Genomic DNA, 26,988 nt, shown 5'->3' with positions numbered 1-26,988 from the left:
ATAAAGAGGAGTGTTGAAGGTTCTGTCCACCCTGGGAGCTGGATCAATGTCAAGGACTCTCCACATGTAAATAAATGGTGACTTGTTGACGGGATACCGTCCTCCATGGAGTTATTTCAGTGGTGATGAGAGAAAAGCACTCACCTGAAGGAATTTACTCACAACAGTCGTCTTTGAGTTAGGGTAAGCATTTATGGCATTGTATCCTTGTTTGGGAAGCTTAACTTGTTCGATCCTGCCATTGTAGACTGGGTCCAGTATGTGGAAAGAATGCATTATTTTATCTTCACAAATTACATTAGGCAGATGAAAAGCAACGTGTAAGTCTTCTGGCAGTTTATGGACCCACAACATTTTTGATTATTAGAAGCCTGATTTTCTCTGAAGCACCAGATGCTGAAACCTTTCAAGAGTTGATGGACTTTGGCCGATGCCAAACGCAAATACACCCAAATAGAGAAGGAAGGCTTGGTGATCATATTTGGAGCCAGGAAGATCCACTAATACCTTTATGGACGTAAACTTGTAATAATAAACAGACCACAAACCCCAGCTAGGTCTACTGAGAAAGGACAAGGCAATGCCATCCACCGTCAAGCCAAATTCCGCGCTAGGTTCTAATACTAAGTGTTGGAACACCGCCTAGGAGGCCAAAGTGCAAATGCTGGTGCATTGAGTTACCTCCTGTTTGCAGATACACCACTGGTAGTACCACCACTGGAAAAGTGTTTTACATTTTCTGGACACACTTCCAGTCACAGTTGACAATATTGGACTTTGGAAGCAGAAATATCTGGTCCTGGAAAAACTGGTGGCAATGGGGGAATCCAAAGGGCAGTCACAATCAAAATTAAAACCTTTTTGGACCAGGAGAGACCAGATCATAGTAGAGGATGGCCTATTATGGGGAGCAAGAGTGACTGTCCCAGGCAAAGGTCACCACCAGATTTTATGCAGGTAAGGTGATGAAACAGTATCAGGAATGCAATGTCAGATACAGGACTCTGCTAAGCAAGAGAGACAGTTTACTTCTGGGTGTAAGTTGAAGTTTGGTGTAAGAACCATGGCAATGGCACTGCATGGGTAAGAGACCAGAGGTCAGGTCAAGTGACATATTAAGTTCAGCTAGATGAGATGGTCCTAAACAAGCATGTGGACATATGAAAGCTGCAAACTCACAACTGGTGAGGGGGCAAAACATGTCTGGCTCCTCAACTTCCTTTTCGACGATTCTGGAACCCACTCTGTCAAGTGTTGACGATAACTCAGAATCTAAGATGGACATGGCTACTGCCTCGATGCCTTTGCTGCCTGAAGAAGAAAATAAATTTCTTCTGAGATGCTCTGGGCGCAAGAGGCGAACCAATGTGCATTACACACTGCCCACATCTGAGGCAGAGTTGGAAGAACCTGACCCAGTGCTAAAACACCTAAACAAAAAGCACCAGCCTATGTCCTCAGACTCAGAGGGAGAGGGATATAGTGATTGGAATGAGGTCAGTCAGATAGACATCATAGAACATGAGTTCCCTGATGGGGGGTTGATAATCTGGTCCAGAGAGCAATGGCTGACAAATACAAACAGATGTGTCAGACATCCTATTCACTATGAGAGCTGGCTCTGAGGGAGCTGGATCAGTGTCAAGGGCCCTCCACTAATAAATAGAGGGTGACTTGATGACAGGACACCAGCCTCTGTGGAGTCATTTCATAATGTAAATGTTACTAACTTACAGGTAATAGACCTATTTACTGATCATCAAGTTTGAACCTAACGACTGCAGGAGAGAGAAATTGCTGGAGAAACTCAGCAGGTCTAGCAGCATCTGTGGAGAGAAACCAGAGGTAATGTTTTAGGTCTTCTGGCTCTTCTTAAGAGCCTTCTACATGTCAACCTCTGTTGAAAATGTATATAGTCAGGGGGCCTTAAATGCAATTCAATATTCCACCATTAAAATTAAATAATTTAGATTTGTCCACTATTATGTGTATGTTTAACATCCAAGTTTTGTTTTCATGAGTGGAGGGATTTTCTTTTTCTTTGCAGACTGCAACATCAACAGATTTCCCTCTACAGTACCGATTATTCAAGTATCACATACTTATATGCATAACGTTAGGTTTTCTTTTCAATACTGTTTTTGACTGTAGTTCAGTCAAAAATATTTCATGAACTTTTACACACATATACACAGAATTATACAATAGCACAACAAGATCCTAATTGCAATCATGTTACTGGGATTCTCCCAGTTTCCAAAATGCAAAGTCTTATCACTTTTCAGACAGCTTAGAAGAAATGGAAGACATATGCAACTAATTTGCAAGGTAAGGAATGACTGACATAGCAGGGAATGAAGCAAGATGGAAAATGTTTAAGGTAGTGCCAGAAATCACATGTGGTGCTCACCCAACAGGAATTAATTTATCTTTTGCTTAAGTCTAACACATGAATACAAAAAATACTATTTCACATTTATACTAAATACCTTTTTTAACGTTAGTGAATATTTCATTCATAAAATAAATAGACAAGGCTAAGGGTGACTTGCTTAATCAAGCCTTTGGAAGTGTAAAATATTAATCTCATTTGGACATATGTTTTGAAATACAGTTGAGGAAACGCTGAGCAAGTGTGAAAATGGAGTCCAGGACCTGATTCCGGGACTCGCAATCCTGTTGCTCAGTTTTCCCATTTTCATTTGTATCATTAATGGCTTTGGGTTGTGAGTTGACAACATGAATTCCCAAAGTGGCTAGTTTCATTGGAGGGGGGTAGGCATTTCTTAATCATTAGCAATTTTCTTGGAGTTGGGCCAGCTTTTAAACAACTCATGGTTCCCTGCTCCTCTGGGATGTCATGAACCATAGTCTGTACGAGGAAATCTTCTGAAAGGTAAGTTAAAAAGATTTTATTTACGACCCCCATGACAAGCTATGGCTCTCCACCACTTGCCATGCATTTTATATCCATGCATTGCTATGCTCCCAAAGGCCATGGACCATCATATTCCTATGCCAAACTACACCTTCGTAAAACCCACGAGTCCTCACAGACCAAGAAAGCAAGCTATGATCCCCACACATCCCTCATATCATATCATGCCCTTCCACCATTCTATATGGTCCCGCATATCCCAACACTAACATACGCTCCTTGACCAAATCCCATTCTTTTCTTACTCCCCTTGCCAGGTTCATGGAATTTCCACTGTATGGAGCCAATGAGTCAGGGTGGTAAAACACTTAATAAAAGGCATTCATTCCACAGTCTTTAAAGAAATTTCTTTTCAGTATAAGCCAATAAAACTGTCAATTACCCAGAACCTGTAGCTGAGAGCTCCGGCAACATTTAGCATGCTTCAACTGAATCTGTCTGCACCACATTTCCAGGCAGTGCATTCCAGACCCAAACTACTCACTGGATGAAAACATGGAGGAACCATGGGACAGAGGGAGTGGTTGAAGATGTAGGAGGTGGCATGAATGGGAAGGTGGGGGTGAGTGACTGGGGTTTATTATAACTGGGAGAAAATGAGAACACTTTCTGAATTGACTGACCCAACAGCAGACCACACTCTCCCCTGACAACAAGAATTGTACGTTAGGAACCACATTTTCCCAAAATGGATATGGCGAGCAGGAATTTCTTTCTGACTCCTTCTACCCGTTTCTAAGATGGGATCCAATCATAGCCTGAAGGGTATTAAAGTTCACATAATTTTTCACCACAAGGAATCATGATTATTTTACGATACCCCTTTTTTTTGTTGACATTTTAAACAATAAATCATAATGCCATTAAAAAACTAAGCAGAGAGGAATCACTGGGTACTGCACTTTTGAAGGACTGGTACTATCATCTATAGTCAGTAACCTAGGCTACTTCAGCAATATTGTCACTTTGATGCAGGATGTGAATTATTAATGTCCATGCCTGCTATTATAATAAGTCACCATTTACCTTAAGTCACTGCAGCATTTTAAACAGAAATCACAAAGTCAAGTAGAAAGCACTGATCGTAATACGAAGGTGCTGCGTGACGCTACATTTCATTTTAAAAAGGCTAATGGTTCCAAGAATAGAGGAACCTGAAAATAATATAAAGAGTCCTTACTTACAAGGAAGCAAATTAGAAAGATTCAACAAGATTTTTCAACCTTTTAAGAACTAAAACTACAATAAAATAGTAAGGAGCAATGCAGATCCTGAAGATCTGAAAGAAAAACAGAAACCGCTGAAGAAACTCAGCAGGTCTGGCAGCATGTGTGATTCTGATGAAGATTCACCAGACTTGAAACATTAACTCTGCTTTGTTCCTACAGATGTTGCCAGACCTGCTGAGTTCTCTGGCAATTCCTGATTTTGTTACAATTACAATAAACTTTGCATTTTCATATTGACTGTAGTCATTAAGAATTAACTACAACTATTGGATGTCAAGTGATCATTATGTTGAAAATCATTTCCTTTAAATATCATCGCTCAGGATAAAACTTGTCAATAACTTCACTAACCCAGAATCTCCAGATTCCAGTGAATACTCAGCAGGAGTCCCTCAGCTCTGTGAGATGATCGATGGACATTTTAAATCTGTATTCTTCTTCTAATCCCTCCACTGTATGAAAGAGAGAGGGAACAAAATCCAGGAAATGCAGTTAGTGATGCATTTCCACTTCAGGGGACCGCTGAGACTTTTGGAACTGACTGCCATGCCTAGTTTTTACAAGGAACAACCTTCTAGAATCTATTCAGCTGAAATTCTAAGGTTCCCATTCTGGAGGGAAGGTAGAGATAAAGTGCAGCCTCCTCAACAGTAACAGTAATCCACCCAAAGGTGCAGAATAGAACATTTAGAAACTCTTTGGCATAATGTGATAACATCTTGAGGTAAGAGTTCTGGTGGTGGTCTTTCTACACGAGCAAGAAGTGGTTAACTTGTTAGTTTCCCAAATTGTATTAAGGGACTGCCACTGAGAAATGGTTAACTCTTCCAAATGAGTTTTAACTATAAATGAAATTTTGATATTTGAAAATAGGAAAAAAAGATGAAGGATGATAATAGTAACAATGAGCTGATAAATTCAACAGGCACAGAATAACAAAGTAAGGGAAATGATGAAGTTTTAGCTGTATTATACGAGGATTGAATACTAATAAATTGAAGTGATGCGGTAAAGCTTAAGAGCTTAATTTTTCAGATATAAATTGTGTCATCACTTGAGGTTTCATTAATACAGTAGTTGCATTTTGGATGACTCCTATTAAATAAGCTGAAACAAAATATTTCTTCTAAGCTCAACATTATGAGAACAGACAGTAGATCTAACCATTCAGGCCACTGTAATAATGTGCTTTGAGGAAATTACTAAATAATTAAAAGGGAGGCGATGGTTTAATGATATTATCACTGGACTATCAATCAAGAGACCCAGGTCATGTTCTGGGGACCCGAGTTCGAATCTCACCACGGCAGATGGGGGAATTTGAATTCAACAAAGAGCCTGGAATTAAGGGTCTAATGATGACCATGAATCCATTGTTGATTGTTGGAAAAGCCCATCTGATTCACTAATGTCCTTCAGGGAGGGAAACAGCCATTCTTATGTGGTCTGGCCTACATGTGACTCCAGACCCACACAGTCACATGGTTGACTTTTAACTGCTCTCTAGGCAATTAGGGATGGGCAATAAATTGCTGGCCTAGCCAGTGATGTCCTCATCCCATGAATGAATTAAAAAAAAGTTTTGTGAGATTTCAATGGAAACTCAGTGAGGCTATGATAATTTATATATCTGGAACAAGAAGTTTAAATTTTTGCTTGAACTTAAATAAAAGCTTATGGATCATAGAGTTTGCGACAAATCATTATACTAAAGGTCAAACACCTCAATGAGTCAAACAGCAAAGAAACAAACCCTTTGATCCAACCTGTCCATGCCAACCAGATATCCTAAATTAATTTAGTCTCATTTGCCAGCATTTGGCCCATATCCCTCTAAACCCTTCATATTAATATATACATCCAGCTGCCTTTAAACATTGTAATTGTGCCAGCCTCCACCACATCCTCTGGCAGCTCATTCCATGCATGCACCACCCTCTGCATGTAAAAGTTGCCCTTTAGGTCCCTTTTAAATATTTCCCCTCTCACCTTAAACCTATGCCCTTTAGTTTTGCATTCTCCTACCTGGGGAAAAGACCTTGGCTATTCACCCTATCCATACCCCCCATGATTTTATAAACTTCTGTAGGGTCACCCCTCATCCTCTGACACTCCAGAGAAAACAGGCCCAGCCTGTACAGCGACTCCATATAGCTCAAACCCTCCAACCCTGGCAACATCCTTGTAAATCTTTTCCGAACCCTTTTGAGTTTCAAAACATCTTTCCTATAGCAGGGAGACCAGAATTGAATGGAGTATTGGAGTCCACCACATGTGTTCTTCTAGTATGTAACCTTTCCATGGACAGCCAAGGAATAGTTACACAGAAATTAATCTTTGCACCCTTTAAGATACTAATGTATTAAACCAATATCATTCCAAAAATTACTATGCATCGGCAAAGATGGTAAAATTATATTTTAACAGTAAAATACACACACATTGAACTAAAATGACTTTGTTGGATTCTAAATATGTAGGTTGACCACCAGTTGATTTAACTCAATGCTGTTTTGTTGGATAAGATTTTCCTAGATAGAATATAATTGCAAAGTGCCACCTGACATAATATTTCCATAAAACCCTGTAAATGCAATTCGCCAGCAACTCTCACAAAAGCCTACAGTCAGCACTTGGAGCATTCCAATGAAGTTTGAAACTAGCAGGGCCTATGGACCTTTTATGTGAATGGGTTTCTTTGACACCAGTCAAATATTGGCCAATTTGCAGCTGCTGCACAGACTAATTTTCTCAGAAACTTGCTCGCAAGTATATAACTTATGATCAAGAGGGTTTTGTGCTTCTCGTAATTGTGGCTCTCTTGCTGGACAAGAAGATCTCGGTTCAATTCCCAATTGCCTAAAAAGTTTGTTAAAATATGTCCAAACAGTTTGATTTTAAAAAAGTATATAACTCCTTATTAAATCATTGATAACTCCTTATTAAGGTATATTATTTAGACTTGATAGTGATGGGATAATGTAACTGAATTATCTGATCAATACACTGTAGAATGAGTCTAGCAGGAAGTAATGTCACCATCAAGTCCATATCGAGGATATATTAAGCATAAATTAACATGTTCATATCAAGTGCATCCCATCGTAGACATACTCAGTTTTTTAATGGGGGTGTTTTTCTACACGTAATGTTTTATAAGCTCAAACACTCATGTGCTGCCTGGAAAATGAACCTATAATAATTTCCAGCACATTACCAATCTAGGGCGTGAAGTTCAGAATAATGTAAGAAGGGTCAAAGGTTCAGACACTGACTGTAGGTATTCCACTAAATCACAGCTGTGGCACTATATTGCTCATCTTTGTCCCACTCACACCTTACCTTTGTAATCACCCTCCACATTCTTTTATCACAGCGCAACTTTTATATTCATAACTCTTGCAATTCTGTACTTACAAAGAAATATGTGTATAAAACTTCAGAAGAGACAGAGCATCGGTGATAGCCCTCCAATAATAGCCACTTTAACTCTTTGGTGGTGGTGGATAACTCTTTTTAAATCAGTTGACTATTGAAGTGCAGGCAATTGGCAATGGGGAGCTGGAATTCACTTAGATATAGTGTGACAGAATTAGCTATTATTCACATTGTTGGTGTAACCTATGACTGAAATATAATCATCTGAACAATGACATTGCAGAACACTTTCTCCCAGTCAGCTCATAATCATGTCTTTAATCTCCAACAAGTCCGACAATCATGATGCTAAAGATGGCTAGCAGCCCAAAGAATCATCAAATGGGGTCACACAATCTGAGGAAGAACCACTTCACAGCTCATGTGTATGTGTCACTCTCAGAAATACACAGTTCAGCAAAGCCTCAAAGGCTGGCAATTAACTTCCACATGGTGTTTTCCAAACAGGGATAGTTATGAAGCATACTGAAAGGCTCACGATCCCACCCCCACCCCTGCACCCCCATTTCCCCCAACAAGCTCTGCCTAGTTCAGTGCAAATGCAGACACTTGGGGGTCATCAAAAACTGGATAATTCTGGAGCATTAGCAGAAAACATGAGAGATTCAGCTTGTATCTCAAGAGGCGTTACATTATTGGAGAGAGATTGGAGGGCTCTGAGACTTTCCTGATGTCTCTGTCCTTTAAATAATGGTTACCTGAATTGAACATCAGATGCAGCAGGTACTTGAGTCCATACATGTCCTAACCAGTGACCTGCACATGTCTATAAAACTCTCTAGGTGGAAAAACACTCTCATTAATACACTTAGTATATCTATTATGGGATGCCCTTTTTATGAACATGTTAATTGATGTTTACCTATCCTGATTTGGATTTCATGTTTCCATTAGTTTCTGCCAGACTCATACTGCTGTGTATTGATCAAATAATTCAGTTACATCATCCTATTACAATGAAGTAAAAATTATGAGGTCATGTTGTGGCTGTATAGAACATTGGTTAGGGCCACTTTTGGAATATTGTGTGCAATTGTGGTCTCCCTCCTATAGGAAGGATGTTGTGAAACTTGAAAGAGTTCAGAAAGATTTACAAGGAGTTTGCCAGGGTTGGAGAGTTTGAGCTATAAGGAGAGGCTGGGGCTATTTTCCCTGGAGTGTCGGAGGTTGAGGGGTGACCTCATAGTGATTTATAAAATCATGAGGGGCATAGATAAGATAAATAGACAAGGTTTTATTTCCATGGGGTGAGGAGTCCAGAACTAGAGGGCATAGGTTTATGGTGAGAAGGGAAAGATTTAAAAGGGACCTAAGGAGCAACATTTTCACACAGAGGGTGGTGTGCGTATGGAAAGACCTGCAAAGGAAGTGGTGGAGACTGGTACAATTACAGCATTTAAAAGGCATCTGGATGAGTATATGAATAGGAAGGGTTAAGAGGGACATGGGCCAAGTGCTGGCAAATGAAAGTAGATTAGGTTAGGATACCTGGGTGGCATGGACAAGTTGAACCAAGGGTCTGTTTCTGTGCTGTACATCTCTCTGACTCTATGTCCCTTAATAAGGAGTTATCAATTAATTCAGAGTTGTTAATTATTTTTAATCAACCTGCTTTGGTATGTTATAAGAAATCTCCAAGCTAATTGGGAATTGAACACAAACCTTCTTGCCCAGAGAGAGGGCCATTACGATTAGAACCACATTGGAGAAAACCTTACCTTATTACTCAGTGCCATACTGAACTGCAATCTAGTTTCCAACTCTTGACTAGGAGGGAAATGTAGGTGAACCACAAAAGGGAAGATATAAAAAGTGCACCCAGAAGTTGAGATTCTGCTCAAGGCACTCCCAGTCCTGACTCCTTGATCTGCCACCTCAGTCAGAGTCCCAAATGACTAATTTATTCACCCCAGAGTTGAGTGTGCCCCTGCACAACTGGAGAAATCTTTTGTGGATCCTTCTTTTCCCTCATCAGAAAACAACGCAGAGGCACAAAAGTTGCTCACCTGCTGCTGTTAAAGCTGTCAGCTATGAAATGCTGGGTAATAGAAATAGCGTTCAATGCCTTGGAAATCATGTTACATGAACATTCTTAAAGCAAATCATATGTCTAAACCGCTTTTGTGACAAAAAGACAAGATGTGCACATGGCTTTGGGCACAAGTAACCTTCTGTCAAGTCAGGAAAGGATCCCAGGGATACGATCTCCAGAAAGGGCCAAGTTGCACATGGAATCTACTGTCGCAAACTCAGATGATGATTTCAATAGTACAGCATACAGAGAAGGCTGATAGATAGAAATGCATACAGACATTCTTAGTAATCCTGTTAGAAAGCCTGTTGTCATTCTCAAGGCGCATGAAGGAGGAGGCTGGCACCAACCTAACACACGGTATTTGCACAGACCATAGAGAGCCCACCCTTCCCAGGATGGAAGTGGTGGCCAACTCCATGAGAACTGAGTGACTCAACAAAGACGTAACATGTGATAGCCAATGTTACAGTTTCAAATGCAACACAAGCAGCAGCCAGATGGCGTTTCAATTCTAGAGTCGGAGAGCAGATTTAAGCTATTCAAGTTTGCCTTTTTACCATGCAAGGTCAACCTGCTACCATCATGACTGTGGATACCAAGGTCTTGAATTTCAAGAGTTTAGAAAGCTGTCCGCTAACAGATTTCTGCCAATCTTCAGGCAGATTACTGATAGCAGCTCTATGGAACACGAATCTACTTTTCTCACTCAAATCTACAGCATTCATCCTCACACTAGTACTCTTGTTGTTACCTGTTCTGCATCTTCTTTAAATCTTTGATAAAGGAATTCATTATCTTATGTACTACACAGGTTACACCAATTGTATAATTTCACGTCTGGTTCTATTGCCCTTTCTACACAAAGTAAAGGTGTCATATGTCTCCATACTAACACTTCCTTAATTGCTTTTAATATACGGAAATGCAATTCATTCAGACCATCTCAACAAAACATTTTAATTCATACTTTTAAAATTTAGCTTAAGTTTAAAGAACCTTGAAATTATCAAGTCGATAACTCTAACAAAACCTTTTTATTGTGCCTTTTTATTCTTCATGCCACAGTGTACAAGGTCACATTTTCTACAAATAGAGTTGTGTAGTGGTGCAATAATGCATTTCTGTAGTACTTTCCACAAATTTGTATCAGTAGCCTTGTTCTTTGTACTAACACATTCCTCCAACTATTACCAGACTTGGGATATCTCCTACAATCTATAGGCAGGTTAAAATAAATCAGCCACAACTCCTCTAATCTAACACTGACCTGGTACTCTGATATGACAGCTTTGATTTCTCTGCAGTGTGTCATTTGCTGCAGACTTTCTCCTTCACAGGTGGTATAAATCCAAGGTATTTGGCATTTTGAAATGCAGTGGTTCATTAAAGAAATTTTCATGTCCAATAATTGTGTGATGTAACTTAAAAGAAATCAGCAGGATATAATAGCATTTTCTTTACACATACATCATGTGTAACAATCAATTTTCACTCTAAGTCAATTGTGGTGAATCAGTAATTCAATTTTTCCTGTGCTGTTGAACATCCAGGATGTTTAGAGCAATCAATCCAAGAAAGTTGCCATCATTAAACTTGTTCTTAGTAAAAGCAAGTACAATAAAAGCATTTTCTTTGGAACTGTCTCCAGCTAGTCAAGACCAACATCCCACTTGCTGCAATGAGTTACAGAAAATGGATAAGCATAATTTCTAAATTTTTTTTTGGAAAATGATCGCAACTATCTTTGTGCCACATTAAATTGGTCACAAATTATTGTCTGACCTAATTATAATTTCTAGAGTTAGTTCATATGTGCTCACTTATTGACTGAGAACAGATCACTAGGTCCTTCAAATACACTAAAAATCACAGGCAATAGTTCATTGGCAGTAAAGAATTTCCAGTGTTGTAAAGCAGATGGTATAGCTGTGTGGGTGTGCAGCAGAAGATAAAATGGTATATGATCTGGCAGTCCAAGTAACTGGGGAGGTGGGTCTGTGACATAATGACAGTTTCACTCAATCGTAATCTGGAGGCCCAGACTAATGTTCTGGGCATATGGGTCCAAGTCTCATGACAGCAACTGGTGAAATTCAAATTAAATTTATAAAGTCTGGAATTGAAAGCCAGTGCCAGTAATGATTACCATGAAACTATCAATTGTCATATAAATGCATCTGGTTCACTTATGTCCAAGCATAAGGAACCTGATGTCCTTGCCTGGACTGATCTGAGGAATGTGGTTAAATGTTGACTGCCCTCTGAAATGGCTGAGCATGGTATTCAATTACTTAAAGGACAATTTGGAATGAATAACAAATGCGTGCCCTACAAGAATATTTTAAAAAATGAAGTGAGCCAGCCATAACAAGGAGAGGGTGCAGTAAAGTTTAGCTCCTGAGGACCAGATGGTAAATAACAGAGAGGCAGCTCTCTTGTGATAAAGCACCAGAGACAAACCAGACTGAACAGAAAGCCAGACAAGGTGGCAGTACAGGAGCAGCTACAGAAGAATTGATGGTGCCCATGTTTAATGGTGCCACCTTGGAAGTGCTCCTCCAGGTAACCAGTGCCAGGAGGGAAGCCCTCTTCCTTCACAATGGTAGGAAGATGCTGGCACAGCAGAACAAGGGGGTATAGCTGAGGGTGCAGAAGAGGTTGGCAGGTACAGGAAATATGGTTGCAGTACAGCAAGAAAATCACTCATTTGATGCATGGTCCAGCATGCTGGGAGTGGAAATCAGTAATAGTAAGCACACAGTCTTAAACAGTATAAATGATGCATATAATATGAGTGGATGGAGTCCTTTTTTCCTTTTCTAAAACAAAACTTTGAATCATAACCTTAGCATGCTGGTCCATGCAATACGTCAGTGATTTTCTTGCTGTACTGCAACCATATTTCCTGTACCTGCTAACTTCTTCTGCAACCTCAGCTATGCCCCCTTGTTCTGCTGTGCCAGCATCTTAACTTTACTTCTTTTCTACCAGGTGTATCCCAAGACTCTGGTCTGTGATTAATAATTACTTCTTATTCTGTGATAATTTGATTACTTTAAACTTGTTTACTTAGGTACGCATCGTTGCATATGTTACTCCACTGAACAACTTCTCAACACTTGAGACCATGAAATGTGCTTCTTTCTCATGTGACTATCCAGCACAAGCTGAAAAATGGAAATTAGAATCTGGAAAGTTCTCCCTGCCAGCCCTCTGGGTAGTCCTCTAGGAACTCTGGGTAACTTCCTCTTACTTAGCTTTTAAAAACTGCAATATGTAGAATTACAATTGTAAACTCCAAGCACGCAGACAAGCCTGCCATATGTTCAACTTAGAATTCCAAGAATCCAAACATGCAAGAAACATTATTAAATATCAATCCAGAAATCTCAGTTTCATCACTCTGGGTATTTCAAGCAGATAGCTACGTACCATCTTCTCAAGGGCAATTATGGATGGATGATAAATGCTGATCTTGGCAGCAATGCTCAGATCCTATGAACGAATAAACAAAGAAAGGAATGCACACTGCTTTTCGTCATTTATATAAATGATTTGGATGTGAACATAGGAAGTACAGTTAGTAAGTTTGCAGATGTCTCCAAAATTGGAGGTGCTGTGGACAGTGAAGAAGAATACCTCAGAGTACAATGGGATCTTGATCAGTTGGGCCAATGGGCTGAGGAATGGCAGATGGAATTTAATTTGGATAAATGTGAAGTGCTGCATTTTGGAAAGGTAAATGTTAGCAGGACTTATACACTTAATGGTCAGGTCCTGGGGAGTGCAGTTGAACAAAGAGACCTTGGAGTGCAGGTTGATAGTTCCTTGAAAGTGGAATCACAGGTAGATTGGAAAATGAAGAAGGCATTTGGCATACTTGCCTTTATTGGTCAGGGCATTGAGTAAAGGAGTTGGGAGGTCATATTGTGACTGTATAGGACATTACTTAGGCCACTATCGGAATACTATATGTAATCCTGGTCTCCCGCCTACTGGAAGCATGTTGTGAAACTTGAAAAGGTTCAGAAAAGATTGACAAGGATGTTGCCAGGGTTGAAGAATTTGAGCTATAGAGAGAGCCTGAATAGGCTGGGGCTGTTTTTCCCTGAAGCTTTGGAGGCTGTGGGGGAGGAGGGGTGACCTCATAGAGGTTTATAAAATCATGAGGGGCATGGATAGGGGAAATAGACAAGGTCCTTTCCCTGGGGTGGGGGAGTCTAGAACTAGAGTACATAGGTTAAGGATGAGAGGGGAAAAATTTAAAAGGGAACTAAGGCGTAACCTTTTCACATAGAAGGTGGTACGTGTGTGGAATGAGCTGCCAGTGGAAGTGGTGGAGTTCGGAGGGATATTTGCCAAGTCATAGAGTCATAGAAATGTACAACGTGGAAACAGACCCTTAGATCCAACCTGTCCATGCCGACCAGATATCCCAACCCAATCTAGTCCCACCTACCAACACCTACCATATCCCTCCAAACCCTTTCTATTCATATACCCATCCAAATGCCTCTTAAATGTTGCAATTGTATCAGCTTCCACCACTTCCTCTGGCAGCTCATTCCATACACATACCACCCTCTGCATGAAAAAGGTGCCCCGTAGGTCTCTTTTATATCTTTCCCTTCTCACCCTAAACCAAGCCCTCTAGTTCTGGATTCCCGACCCCAGGGAAAAGACCTGGTCTATTTATCCTATCCATGCCCCTCATAATTTTGTAAACCTCTATAAGGTCACCGCTCAGCCTCCAAAGCTCCAGGGTAAAACAGCCCCAGCCTGTTCAGGCTCTCCCTGTAGATCAAATCCTCCAACACTGGCAACATTCTTGTAAATCTTTTCCGAACCTTTTCAAGTTTCACAACATCTTTCCGATAGGAAGGAGACCAGAATTGCACGCAATATTCCAAGAGTGGCCTAACCAATGTCCTGTACAGCTGCAACATGTCCTCCTAACTCCTGTACTCAATACTGTGACCAATAAAGGAAAGCATACCAAACGCCTTCTTCACTATCTTATCTACCTGCGACTCCACTTTCAAGGAGCTATAAACCTGCACTACAAGGTGTCTTTATTCAGCAACATTCCCTAGGACCTTACCATTAAGTGTATAAGTCCTGCTAAGGTTTGCTTTCCCAAAATGAAGCACCTCGCATTTATCTGAATTAAACTCCATCTGCCACTTCTCAGCCCATTGGCCCATCTAGTCAAGATCCTATCGTAATTTGAAGTAACCCTCTTCACTGTCAACTACACCTCCAATTTTGGTGTCATCTGCAAACTTACTAACTGTACCTTTTATGCTCGCAGCCAAATCATTTATGTAAATGACAAAAAGTAGAGGACCCAGCACCAATCCTTGTCGCAGGCCTCCAGTCTGAAAAACAACCCTTCACCACCACCCTCTGTCTTCTATCTTCGAGCCAGTTCTGTATCCAAATGGCTAGTTATCCCTGTATTCCATGAGATCTAACGTTACTAATCAGTCTCCCAGGGGGAATCTTGTCGAACGCCTTACTGAAGTCCATATAGATCACATCTACTGCTCTGCCCTCATCAATCTTCTTTGTTGCTTCTTCAAAAAACTCAATCAAGTTTGTGAGACATGATTTCCCACGAACAAAGCCATGTTGACTATCCCTAATCAGTCCTTGCCTTTCCAAATACATCCACATCCTGTCCCTCAGAAGTCCCTCCAGCAACTTGCCCACCACCAACATCAGGCTCACCAGTCTATAGTTCCCTGGCTTGTCTTTACCACCCCTCTTAAAGTGGCACCACATTTGCCAACCTCCAGTCTTCCGGCACCTCACCTGTGACTATCGATGATACAAATATCTCAGCAAGAGGCCCAGCAATCACTTCTCTAGCTTCCCACAGAGTTCTCGGATACACCTGATCAGGTCCTGGGGATTTATCCACCTTTAACCGTTTCAAGATACCCAGCACTTCCTCCTCTGTAATCTGGACATTTTGCAAGATGTCACCATCTAATTCCCTACAGTCTATATCTTCCATATCCTTTTCCACAGTAAATACTGATGCAAAATATTCATTTAGTATCTCTCCCATTTTCTGTAGCTCCACACAAAGGCCGCCTTGCTGATCTTTGAGGGGCCCTATTCTCTCCCTAGTTACCCTTTTGCCCTTAATATATTTGGAATAACCCTATGGATTCTCCTTAATTCTATTTGCCAAAGCTATCTCATGTCCCCTTTTTGCCCTCCTCATTTCCCTCTTAAGTATACTCCTACTGCCTTTATACTCTTCAGAGGATTCACTCGATCTATCCTGTCCATACCTGACATATGCTTCCTTCTTTTTCTTAACCAAACCCTTAATTTCTTTAGTCATCCAGCATTCCCTATAACTACCAGCCTTCCCTTTTATCCTGACAGGAGTATACTTTCTCTGAATTCTTGTTATCTCATTTCTGAACGCTTCCCATTTTCCAGCCAACCCTTTACCTGTGTATATCTGCCCCCAATCAGCTTTTGAAAGTTCTTGCCTAATCCCGTCAAAATTGGCCTTTCTCCAATTTAGAACTTCAACTTTTAGATCTGGTCTATCCTTTTCCATCACGATTTTGAAACAAAAAGAATTATGGTTGCTGGCCCCAAAGTGCTCCCCCACTGACACCTCAGTCACCTGCCCTGCTTTATTTCCCAAGAGTAGGTCAAGTTTTGCACCTTCTCTAGTAAGTACATCCACATACTGAATCATAAAATTGTCTTGTATGCACTTAAGAAATTCCTCTCCATCTAAACCTTTAACACTATGGCAGTCCCAGTTGAGTGTTGGCAAATGGGACGAGATTAGGTAAGGATAGCTGGTCGGCATGGACAAGTTGGACCGAAGGGTCTGTTTCGGTGCTGTGCATCTCTATGACTCGCCAAATCACTTGGCACTACAGGAGCAAGAGGAAGAGGATACAATATTATTTCTTTGCAATCCACATTCTCATATTGGTGGGCATTTGAGTGTTTATAGGACTGATAATATAATCTAGTAGGCTCAGTGAGTCCAAAAAGCTGCTGAAATCAGTAGCATTTCTGGCCATTCTTATTGGAGGAATGCAAAAGTAATGCAGAGCCTCAGGTTGATGGTATACCTCAGGAGTCATTAACAGGGTAGCTACTGTTGGAGTAGTAGCATGATAGACATGGACATCTGTTGGAGATCCCAGAAGCTTTGTACACAATAGGGCGGATACTTGAGGAGTATATCTATGTTGTGCATGTAATTATACCTTAGGTCTGTACATGTTCTCATGACTGCACTTTGTATTTAACAATGATTGAATAATTAAGCCTTGATTGTGGAATAAGGAATCTATTTCAAGTGTTGTAGATACTCCTAGAATGGTTTTCTTAAAAGAAGGTTCATTGTGGACACTGAAGATTTTAGCAAGGCTTTTGAGAAATCACTTCACTGGTGGTAGCTATTTTCTTTGCTCTGGACCCTGCTAAGGAAGTTTCGAACAGTGACTGGCTTGGAAAGTATGTATTTCTTTCTGTTCAGTTGGAGGAAAGCCTACTAAGAATAAGCTGCCAAGCAGATCGCTCTAATTTCTGAAAAGAAAAACCTCTTGTTTTGTCTAGGGAAATCTCTTTTGAAAGTATGACTGAAAGAACATTTCAAGATTGCATTTCCTGAGTAAGCTATATCTGGAAGACTTCAGATACTGCTACACACAATTAGTGATTTGACTAAATGAGCAAAAACATCAGAGAAACAGACTGGAACTACGCTTTATAATTTTGCCATGTACAGTAATGCATTGGTAAAGTGTTTTCTTTTCTGAAAGCCAATCACTACTGAGAATTTTTATTTCTCCTCCAAGCATATGCATTTTTGTTTTGGGAAATTTGGAGAGATAAGCACTTGTACTTCTAAATTCTGATTATGCATGTTAACCAAATATTGCTTCTTTATTGAAGAAGTTTTGTTTTGATAATAAACGCATAATTGTAATTATTTAGAAACCTAGTCCATGAATATTTTTTGTTTGAATCACAAGACAGATAAGGTATTTAATTCAGCATCTTTGTTACTGGAAAATATATTTTTACTTTATATTACAAACTGGAGTAGTGGGACTGCAGTGATGGTGCACACCTCTCGTCTCAGTCAGATCAATGCATGGCCACATCCATTGAAAAAGTGTTGCCCCTCATGGCACAAAGTTTCCTTCTTTCAACTTATCTCCTTTTAGATTTGTTCTTTCACACTTCTTTATCAACCTTCTACATTGCACCAGATTTATCAATCTGGCATCTAAACCTCATTTTCAGAAGCCCTATCGGCTGCCCAATGACTTTGCTTGTTAATATTTTGGGTTAGCTGTTGTATCATTCCTCTGCATCATTTTTCAGAAGCCCTATCCGCTGCCCAATGGCTTCCCTTATGAATATTTTGGGTTAGCTATTGTATCATTCCTCTGCATTAGTTTGGGGTTTTTCTCAGGCATCTTGCCTTTTGCACCTCACATTTGGCACCCAACATCCATTCTCACAGATATTTGGCTGGCCCCAAATGATAGTATATATGGTTCTTTGTAATGTTGAGATCGAGACAACTTTTGCAAACTTTGCACAGACTTGAAGAATCTGTTTATGGCGGTCACAAGCCAATTACACACTGAGCTAGTGAAAGGGGGAACAGCTACATTTAGATGTCCATGAACAGCTGTTGTGAAACTTGTCGCTTACCTTTTGCATCAGCAGGTAGTTTACTGCTTTGGAGGGTACTTTGTGCTAAGCAAATCTTCAAAGGTGGTCTCAACAGTGATTGGAGGTTCTAGGCTAAGTATCATTTGGTCTCATTTGTATATGCCCTTCATATATTTTAGCCACATGCTTTGTTATGACCTCTGAACTTTAATGAAGACAACTATAGTTTAAAAGATGTGTTTTTATTTAAGCTAAGACAGTGCATTGAGAAAGGATGAAGAGAAGGGAGGATAGATTCCGAATAAAACCTCAATTCAGTTGCTATGAGGAGAAACTCAAATAGAAACCCGTGGACAAGGTGATCTTTATTTTGAAATGCCTTTATGTATCTCACAGAAAAAAAAACGACAGAGAAATGAGAAAACTGCTGCTGTGGAAAAGCAGGAAAATTGTCTTCCTCTACAAGAATCAAAACAGCTTGTTGTTGGAAGATTGCAGCATGTGGAGGGTGCACCTCTTTGCAATGAGAAACAGTCAGTGCTATTGTCTGTTCAATTAGGGAAATCCAATATATCTGTCAAACTAGGATTACAGATCAGTCACAATGCTGGTGGTGGTACTGTCAACATCTTATCAAGTTCAAATAATCACTTATCAACCTTAAAACAGAAAAGAAAACATCACCACATGAACAGCAGACACATACTGTCATTGCCTATAACCTAAAGACGTCAACATGTTAGAAGAACATTTACTTTTATACATTCTCATCTGGCAGATAACAACGAACATTTAGTTTCTACTTAAGCAGTACATGAGAATGCTATATGCAGTCACTGATTTCACTGATTAACACAAGAGGAACCTACTTTCATAATCTCTATGTAATACAGACTAAATGACAAGTTTGAGTAAAATTTCAGACCATGGCCACCACTTCTCACACACTGTTTGATCTGTTGCTTTGGTGATGAACTTGTGAAACTGGACTTTGATGAAAAACAAGGGCTGAGTTGAGAAAATGTGGTCTGAGTTCTGGACATATATAGAAAGTGAAAGGCACGCATTTATCTCTTGTAACTTCACAACATCAAGGCACTTCAAAGCCTCACAGGCAAACTCCATGTATACCATTGTGACCAACAAGGATGACTGCTTTAAAGATGACTTTTTCTCTTTTGAGAAATAGCATATAATGTTACTGTTGCTAGGTAAAGTTTTATTGATTTACCGGTAGAAAGGAAATTTCCAAAAAGCTGCATAGAAACAAGGAACATGGAAACCACCTCATTCATAAAACCCACGGAATGAAAACAAGACTTAAAAATACATCTATGTTGGCTTTCTAAACCTGTTCACATAATCATAGAATCCCTACAGTGTGGACGTAGGCCATTCAAATCATTGAGCACACACTGATCCTCCGAAGAGCATCCCATCCAGACCAAATCCCCACCCTATCCCTGCAAAACTGCATTTCCCATTGTTAATCCAACTAACCTACACATCCTCTGGACACTATGGGCAATTTAACATGGCCAATCCACCTAACTTACACATCTTTGGAAAGTGGGAGGGAATTGCAGCACCCAGAGCAAATCCAAGCAGATTTGGGGAGAACTGTTTCTATGAGTTAGAATCTGTCTTCCATTAATAGCGTCTAAATCAAATGTTTCTGAAGCATAATTGGATTTAAGGTTACCATATGTTGAAGGCCAATATATTTAGAACAGGCTGTTGCAACAGCCCAGTTTGACCATGCTATAAAGTGATTTATAACCTATTGTTTAAAAGGGGTACTTTACATATCCCTATAACTTCCACACAAATGACATACTCAACATTCTCATTTTTCTCCCCTTGCCCATAAAATATAAAATACAAATTTATATCACGTCATATTTCTAGGATCATGCTTTTGCTGGTCATGTTACGTAGACATGACACTTTCATATAAGAACTTTCAGACTGGATAAATGCCAATCCAAAGCACGGGGATGTTATTTTATGAAGGAAGGCAGGGAAGGATATATACAAGTTCATCCTCAAACAAATGCCAAAAGCCTGCCACGTTTTCTAGAAATATCAGGTGTAGTTCCATCATGAAAGTCGAATCAGACAGTTGATCCCCCCAAGCTGCTGTCTTTTAAATTTTTGAAATTCAATCTATTTATCATATAATTAGTTATTCAAATATTGGAATTTTTCATCATTCACATAATTCTAGCAGATGCATTTTATTTCAGAATAGTACAATGAATATTTCTACCAACCATACAAATCTTAAGGTATATACAATTATATCTACAATTGTCACTACAATCCAATTACCTAGAGGAACTATCTTATGCAGCTAGCATGGAGATCTATTTGAAGTGATTGATGAAAGTTTCTTTGTCAATCTAAGGCATTAAACATTAGCAATTTTACAGGAACAACAGTTAATCTATTGTTAATATATTTATCATATAGAAGCTATTACATATCTAAAATAACTTTAAAAAACTACCAATTAAACTGACGAGTTTCAAATCTATGCACAGATAAGGCTAGAAACAGAATTCATTTACAGCAGATAATGCAATTCAGATTCATCAGAAAACTGAGAAATCCTGTTTTACCATCAATCCACTAATTTATGTTACAGCATCAAGAATAATTGATACTAATCATGAAAACAAACATCCAAGGAGACCATGTACAGAAGGTAATTGGTTATAAGGCCTGTTTGGATACTCCAAAGCAATATCCCAGCTCCCAACACAGTGGACAGCCTCACTAAAGCTCACTTTTCAATGCCCAACCATCTCCAAGCTAGTTCATGCCCCTCAGTTCACCTATGCCATACTCCTCATGTATCATCAATGCCCTCTTAGACTGTCCTTGTCTCCTCTATGGTCCTGTTTGTCCCCTGTGCTCCTTCTGCTCACCAATCTATCCCATGCCAGCTCAATGCCCTCATGATTCCTTCATTTGCCATTCACACAATATGTGCAGTCCTCGCATTCTGTACAATATCAAACTGCTAGAAGAAAACCCTCACCTTATAATAAAAGCCTATGCATCAACAGTATTCAGGAACAAAAAAATTATGAGAACCATATGAAAAAAAACTTGTTATATTTGTAATCTTTGGGTCAACAAACCAGAAACTATGTCGAAGACAAAGTCCATTACTAAAATTTCTTAAAACGTTCAATCACCCTCAGATGAATGGAATACTTACTGTGTTGAAATCATTTAACACTTGAAAATCAGCCAAGCATTGATAACGGCAATGGCTTTCTGACAAGGAGAGAACAGCAGCTGCTCATTCCGAAATCAAAGTAGATACGAGTCAAAAAATATAAGAGAGCAGGAGCAAGAAATTTTCAAATGTCAAAACTTGTACTTCTTATATCAACAAAAGCCACCAAATCACAGGGGGAAGAAAATGGCAGAATTGGCTGATGGGACATGTTGTAACATCATTCACTTCATTACTGTACTTTTTCCTTTGTAAAAGCACTGTAATGCATGTGATCAAATACACAAGATTGTTGAGTATATGGTTCTTTTTTTAAAGCAAGATCCCTATATTGAATCACTACATTAGAAACACACCTACATTAGCATAAACATTTAATAGTGACGTTTGAATGTGTGAAAGCACTTCCATTTACTATCAGAATGCTTCAGACTCCTTAATAATCATTCCATTTTAATCATGAATTCTCAGGCTTGCTATGCTTTTAATAGGCTTTCCAGACCTTGTGCCATCAGTCAAAAATGGTGTGAGAGGCAGGTGTGTTTACCACTCAAGGCACTCCAGACCCAGAAAGAGGGAAGGGTAAAGTTTCTTGACATCAGAAACATGGAGGAAAATAGGATTTACTCCTCCAAAGAAAAGTGTGGTTATTTCCACACCGAAATGTGCCTCAATAACCAGAGAGAACTACAAGGCTTATGAACTAGTTAGTATTCAGATTTTCTGCAGCTGTTGCTTTATTACGCAAACTTTGCCATGTTGTATGACAGTGTGGAAACAGGCCTGTCAGCCCAAACAAGTTCACACTGACCCTTTGAGGAGTAACACATCCAGACCCATTCCCCTACACTATTACCTATATATCCCTGACTAATGCCCCTAACCTACACATCCCTGAACACAATGTCCAATTTAACATGACCAATTCACCTAATCTGCATGTCTTTGGATTGTGGGAGGAAACCCACACAGACACAGTGAGAATGTGCAAACTCCACACAGACAGTCGTCCAAGGCTGGAATCGAATCCAGGTCCCTGGCACTATGAGGCAGCAGTGCCAAACACTGGGCCACCATGCCACTCTAAGTAGCAAATATATAAAAGTGCTATACATTTATTTACCTCATAACTGAATGTGACCAACAAGAGATGATGCAACAAACTGTTGGCTAGCCAATAATCAAATTCCATTCCTCATATATCCTCCAAGATTAATAATTATAGATGGCTCAAAGATGGTACAATTATTTTAAATATACCAATCTTGAATAGTTTTCTTTATTGTGAAACAGTATCTGAAAAAGTATTGCAAAATTCAAAAGCGAGTATTTGAAACTGACAGATACTCCTATTGAATCCACAGTCACCATGCATTCAGGTCACTCATTCTAGATATTACTTTCACAGAGGATGGAATATCACGTGGGAAACCCAAATGTAAACTACTTTAATGCATGTACATAATTTTATTTCTGGGTTTGGCATTGAATTCTAGCACCAGACATGCATGAATCAATTCCTACTCAAGTATTTAAAACGCCAGTCCACAGATGGAATTTAGAAGTGTTGGGAGGTTTGATACAAAAACAAATTTCACAATATTTTTATGGGCAAGAGGGAGAGGTAAATTGAATTATTTTATTGTTCGCCTCTTCTGTTTGCAAAAAAAAGTGTTTTTTTTAATCAATTTTTCCTTTCCCTTTTAAAAATAGGCGATGTGTGTTTCCCCAAACCCTATTTATAAAATCCAGTGTGAAGTGACCTACAGCAAGTTCTTCAAGGTTAAAACAAATTAGAATTTATTATTCCATTTGAAACCCAGGGCAAGGGTGCATGGCACACACGAACACATCCAAGAAGAGAAACAAAAGGAGAGAAGTTACAAGTTACTTAAACAAAGATAATTAATTTAGCTCATGTGAATTAGAGGGTCCAGTAAATCAATGTCCAATTGAGGCCCCTTCAGTTCACTGTGTACAAAGTCCCTTTCATAGGAATTCAGAAGTATTCAAATTGCTAGTGAAGGTATCGTAGGTATAAGCTGATACCTGTCACATTTCACAGGTGAAACACAGGTTTCTTTCTGAGAAATATCAGGATCAGAGGCAAGCATTTGGCTAAGCCTGGTGCTTCTTTCTCTTCTGGTGTTACAAATGGACTGTCAAACAAAAGTCAAAGTGGTGTAGATAAAAGTGATTCAAACAAACTAACACTTCCTGTCGTGTAATCAGAGCTTCATATTGAAATATTCAGTTTAATGAGGTGCACTTGATGTGTCCTCATCAGAAATCAGTTTTTTTGGCAAAAAACAATGAAGGCATTTGTATCAAGTCAAGAAATTAGAGGTTTCAATGGCCTGCTTATTTTAATACTTACCAAGGTAGAGATCTCATCTAATAGTCCCTCATGTTACTTTTTAAGCAATATTGTCACGAAGTAATGTGTTTGCCTCTGTCCTTTATTTGCTGAAAAAATTTGGTAGTCAACTTACTGTATTGTGTTCAATAGCTGCCACTTTAAAATCCAGCAAGAGACCATCGAAAAAAATTATACATTATATTCTTAGTTTTTTAAAACATCCTCCTCCTGTCCATTGGACGCTACAATGTGGACGAGGATTTTCTTAGAACTAGTTTTATTGTCACATGTACTCAAATGATTACAGTGAAAAGTTTACAAGTCACCACTTACAATGCTATCTTAGGTACAAAAATACCTAGGAACGGATTCTTAATTACAAATTCTTAGGGAAGAAAATATTTTTAAAAATAAAGAAATAAAAAGTCCAGCATTATAGATCACAGGAATAAATTAAACAAATAAAGAATAACAGTCCTCCCACAATGGCACTTAGCCTCTAGTCTGCATCAAGCCTTGGCACCAGCCTGTGCCAGGCTTCACCTTGAAGCTCTCGAGGTCAGGAGACCACTCTGGAATCATCATGATACCGGAAGTCCACACTGAGGCTCTGCCAGGCCGAGAGACCATCATGCTGAGCTGCCAAGAGAGACTAATTTTCAAAGGCAGCACAGTACTTAAATACATCTCCTTTCATGTAAAATTGGGAACGCTGTGCGGAATCAGAGAGAAACAGTCTTTCCAAGAATGGCAGGAAGAAAATCACTGCTGCTACTACAGAAAAGGCACGTCTAAATGTAATCTATTAAGATCTGAGTTTCATTTGATTTATTGTCACATGTAGAGTAAAAAGAATTGTTTTGCATGCTATCCAGGCAAATGATACCTTAAGTACAACAGGTTAATGGAACAGAATACAGTGTTACAGCTACAGAGAAGGTGCAGAGAAGGATCAACTTTAATATATGAGAGGTCTGTTCAAAAGTCTGACAACAGCGGGAAGCTGTCGGTACATGTTTTCAAACTTTCTGTATCTTCTGTTTGACAGAAGAGGGTGGATGAGAGTATAATCAGGATGGGAGGGGTCTTTCATTACAGTGACTGCTTTTGAATCAACAAAATTTACTTGTGATTTTATCACATATAACTCACATGCTTCCAGAAAAAAAGGTTAGCTAATGTGTAAGCAAATGTTCAAAACTTCCACAATAATTAGCTTATCCAGCTAATACAAGACCTCTGCCAACCATTTGAAGCAGCCATGGTACTGTAAAGCAGTGATCCAATTTAACATGTATTTTTTTAATTCAAAAAATAAAGAAATGTGAAATTCAAAATTTATGACACAAAGCTATTAATATTAAATTGATCAAATTGCCTGCCCGTTTTGTATATTGTTGCTAGGTAATGTTTTATTGATTTTCCGGCAGAAAGGAAATTTCCAAGCAGGTACATTAAAACAAAAAACACACAAACCAGCTTAAGGCTTTCCTGTTCAACTTCCCCACAAACCCGTGGGATGAAAATAAAACCTAAAACTACATCCATGTTCTTTTTCTAAAACTGTCAGAATCTTTCTTCCATAAAATAATATCCAAATCAAATATTTCTGAAGAGTACATGGGCATAAGGTTGCCATGTATTAAAGGATATTTACAGTAGGCTATTGCAACAGACCAATTTTACTATGCTGTAACGTGATTTTATAACTTATAGTTTGGAAACAACTGTAGATCTGTACCTATTCCTATACTTTTTGTACAATCTTATTTAATATTTCTCTGAGTTCATAACCTATAAATGTATAGCTGGGCCTACTTTTAGGGTCTTGATTTTGAAAAACTCAAAATGGCGCTGATTGCATTTTGCAGATAGAGGATTTGAAACAGCTGTCACATATCACAAGCTTAACATTTTGGTTAAGTAGATTTAAAATATTTCTTTTTCCCTCTATCTGCTCTGTTTTACATTTAACAAATCAATTAACCTTCCATCAGGTAAAATTGTAGAAAGATTGAGGAAGATTATGTATTTCATTTTAGCCATACGTAGCCAGAAGGCTGTGTCAGATTTTGTTGTCAATATCACACAGAATGGCAAATGACAATTACTATTAATTGTGCATGTACAGTGGCTTCCGGTAAAAGACAAATACATAGTTCAAAGCCAATATACAAAATATGCCACGTCTATTGCAATTAGCAGAGAACTTTGCACAAATTACATCTCATTGTTTGCCATCATGTTAGAATGTATTGAATAGCAAGAGATTGCTGTATTTGCATTGTTGACAATAGTAAACTCTCACAGAAAATTATGTAATGTCATTTCAAAGTTGTGAGTACCCTTTTAGAAAAAATTATAGTAAATTACAGCTAATCAACATATTGAAACTTATCTGTTACAAATATGAAGTCTCATTCCTTCAGATTTTAATTATTGTTGGAGATTTAAAAGGTAATACATTTAACGATTGAATTTTAATAACTTTACTTTTCTGGCTCTTTGTGTGTCTTTCTCTTAACAACACAATCTTACTTCCGTTCTCGTTATTTCTGCTTTGTATTTAACATTGAATTCACCCCAATGAACTTAAACACCCCTCTGCCGTTAGTTAATACTTCAATCTGATTTGATAAGGAGATACATTGTTGCTTTCCCCATTCATGCAGGTCCAATGCATCAATATAGGGGTGATGAGATACTAAATGAGAGTTTTGCATCTGGCTTTATCAGATGCTGATGCTGATGCAGCCAAATTCGGAATGAAAGGAATTTGTAGAGATACTGGATGAACTGAAAATATATGTAGTATAAAGTGGGATTGGATGCATCTGAGGATATGAGGAAAGTAAAGATCAAAATTTTGGTCCTCTCCTTCCATCTTCCTTAGGTGCAGCAAGATGCCAGAAAACTGTACAATTGCAAATGCTATACCTTTGTTCAAAACATGGACATATGGATACATGTAGAAACTGAAGTCCAGTCAGTTTAGCTTTGATGGTGGAAACACTATTCAAAATGTTAACATGGAACAAAATTAGCCGTCACAAATGTGAAATAATTAAG

At 39.0% G+C, this 26,988-nt stretch overlaps 1 protein-coding gene across 1 annotated transcript in view; it reads right to left on the bottom strand.

The window, feature by feature from the left end:
* fsip1 (fibrous sheath interacting protein 1) overlaps positions 1-26,988 on the bottom strand; it is a 409,361-nt gene that overhangs the window by 206,770 nt on the left and 175,603 nt on the right. The window lies entirely within an intron of this gene.

Source organism: Hemiscyllium ocellatum, chromosome 8, assembly GCF_020745735.1.
Source record: "Hemiscyllium ocellatum isolate sHemOce1 chromosome 8, sHemOce1.pat.X.cur, whole genome shotgun sequence".
NCBI classification, from domain to species: Eukaryota; Metazoa; Chordata; class Chondrichthyes; order Orectolobiformes; family Hemiscylliidae; genus Hemiscyllium; species Hemiscyllium ocellatum.
Note: the sequence above shows the minus strand (reverse complement) of the source record. Positions and strands in the feature narration are given on the sequence as shown.